The 2937-nt window shown below is 39.8% G+C and overlaps 1 long non-coding RNA gene across 1 annotated transcript; it reads left to right on the top strand.

Annotated features, from left to right (window-relative positions):
- The first annotated feature begins 1456 nt into the window (after positions 1-1456).
- LOC121712150 lies at positions 1457-2385 on the top strand. The gene is made up of 3 exons (XR_006032519.1): positions 1457-1616; positions 1734-1805; positions 2110-2385. It is a non-coding gene; the product is annotated as an uncharacterized LOC121712150 (long non-coding RNA).
- Positions 2386-2937: the final 552 nt, after the last annotated feature.

Genomic DNA, 2937 nt, shown 5'->3' with positions numbered 1-2937 from the left:
GCTGTGTCCCCCTTGCGACCCCCACTTTGAAAACCACTGCTCTAAGGTTACCCGGTTTCTAAGCTAAAACATTTTTTGTCACATACAGTACAGCAAAACATCTCCTTACCATCCGCTAGCTGCCTGTCCCAGGCTCCAAAAACGGCAAAAAAAAACAGCCTGGTCCAGGAAACATAACAAATTGTTCCAGCTAATCACCGACGAGATGCGCATTCAGGAGAGTTTCAGTTGCATGGGAGGAAGAGGCAAGTTCTCTGTTTTGTTTGAATGTCAACAGAAGTGACATTACCCAACATCACTTAGAGCACTTTTAAGAGAATAATTGTAAAGATTAAATCCAGAAAGTACATTTGGTTCACCATCACTGATGATATTCCGATTAAATCCATATACTTTCAGTATTGAAAAAGTGTACTAAAGCTCAGCAGGATATAACCATTAAAACCTTCCTCTTTCCTGAAACATTCCCTCCAGCTCACTGAAAACTGATCGAGGACAATATATTGATATCTGTGATTACCGATTGCAAAAGTCCAAAATCAAAGAAGGCTGCACTCCAAGAAAATATTGTTCTCTTTTTAATCTTTTAAGTAGCGACAGAGGCAAACAAACATTTTAGGCGGTTAGGCTTACATCATTGTCTCAGAAGAAAATACTGGCAAATCATGTTCTTCACTGTGCTTCTCCAACAGTGTGGTTACTCTGGGAGTAATATAGGAGTGTGGCATGTATACATACATTTTCCTAAGTAAGGCTAACGAATGTATCAACAGTCCTTCTGCAGCCCATCTCTGGGTTCTTGTTGTAACGCTGCTTTCTGTCACTCAGAAGTGCTCAAGCCCCCTGCTCAGTCGTGCCAAATAGCAGACTGCTGTGGGAAGCCTGTGGTGTTTTTTGTTTGCATTCAGCATGCGAAAGACAGCATTATGTTTTCTTAAATGTGGCTGAGCGAGGCTCTGTGATTGCCGTCATCCATCTTAACAGTTGGTTCACATCTGGAGCCTGCTGGTCTGAGGAAAGCAGAGGGAGTGAGAGAGCACGTGTGGGAGGACGAGAGAGATGTGGCCTAAAAAGGATTGTGTTTGGTTGAGCACAGCGAGGCGTGGCTCCTCAAGGCCTTGTAGTAATGGATGGAAAAGGACAGCAATAAAGTCCATCATGCTTATGTAACCCTGGTCACTATGTCCTAGTCATTAGTTTAGTTAACCATAGATTGGTTGCATAATAAATAAATTTGTATAGTTCATGACACATGAATAAATAGGATTTATGATAAAAATGTTAAATATAGCAATAAATACAAATAAATAAACACACACAGGTTTATTCACATGCACTCATTTTATTTTAAAAGTGACGAATGTGCTTTTCTTTAATGTGATAAGACGGGGGGGACATGTGAAGTTCACATGCTCAAGCTGAGCCAATCAGAAGCCGCTAGTGACTTTACGTTATGGCTGCTTGCTGAAATTCGCTGTAGATTTCTGCTAACTAGCATTTGAAACTTCGACGTTTACTTTCCTCTTGCTGTTATTGTAAGAGTCAACAGATTAGTAATTGTTTTTTCCGCTGGCTGAACGAGGATTTTGTGTTTTGCGACGGACACTAGAAGAAATGTAAGTAGATTCCTGGCTATGTTGCTAGTTTAAGCTGTTAGCATACGAACGATGGAAAGTTCCGTTTACAAATTTGCACGTTGCTGAAACTCCCATGTCACCTGTGTCTTTTGAAAGCGGTTGGAAGCTGAACTGGCGTGAGCTGTGATCGTAGTGCCAGTGTATGTGTATACAAGATTTTGATCTCTGGTGAGTGACCATTGATATTAGCTCATAAATTACGTTTTGAGTGTACATGCCAGTTAAGCTAGTATGGATGAATAAGTTGTTTATTTCATGTTGTATTAAAGGATGTTCATGCTAAGAAAATATATAGCTTGTTTATATTGTTACATGGCTCACTTCGTATGGTTTCTGAGTGAGTGGAGGTAAAGAAAGACATGAAACAAAGTTGATGTTTAGTTATATTTTATTTGATGTGAATGTAATTCATATGCATGTATATATAGTTGTAATTAAGAACATTATTGTAACCTTGGTTTGGCCTACATAGGCCGGGTCTTTTTCTTTTCTTGGTTTTTTTCCTTCTGTGAAACCTGAGATCTGCGCATGGATTCTTCTGCTGTGATCGCTTCTGCATTGCAGAGGTGGAGGTAACTTCCAGCAGTTGTGGCTAGCCAACCTAATTGGAGATAAGAACTGTGATTTTGTTATCCACCCGGTGGATTTATGTTTATTTCTGAATTTATATTGACATTTCGTGCATTGAAGGACAATTCATTTAATTGATATTTTTGTGTTTATACATTAATACAATACATAAAACTTACCTGTGGGTTGTGTACGTTTTTCCTCTTCTACTCAATGCCAACAATTGATATCCCTTTCTCCAGTAACGAACCTAAGCTTTTGATGCGCTGGTCCAAAAGGTAAACATATAGTGTGTAGGAATCTGTAATCTTCAGTGGATACTTTTAAATAGTGTGAGCTGAAGGGGGTTACACTTACTCAAGCGGACAACTGACCAGCGGTGCCTGTTTTTAACTCGTGTGTTTTAAACTCGGAATGGGACAGAGAGAGAGAGAGAGAGAGAGAGAGAGAGAGAGAGAGAGAGAGAGAGAGAGAGAGAGAGAGAGAGAGAGAGAGAGAGCAACAGAACGAGTGAGAGAGACAGAAAGAAACAGATGGCTAGACGTATTCCCAGTAGTATTTCTGAGGGGGGAATTGGTATCACATAACTACTTTGTAATTGGATAAATGGGTGTCTTTTGACTTAGTTTTCAGTTAGAGAGAAGCAAACAAATGCGACTATCACTGATATACCCCCTTCCTATTGTATTTGCACAATTCTAGTAGTTATTGACGACATTTGCATAGGTGT

The sequence above is a fragment of the Alosa sapidissima genome, chromosome 6 (genome assembly GCF_018492685.1).
Source record: "Alosa sapidissima isolate fAloSap1 chromosome 6, fAloSap1.pri, whole genome shotgun sequence".
NCBI lineage: Eukaryota > Metazoa > Chordata > Actinopteri > Clupeiformes > Clupeidae > Alosa > Alosa sapidissima.
The sequence above is the reverse complement of the archived record's forward strand: the minus strand, read 5'-3'. Positions and strand labels throughout refer to the sequence as shown.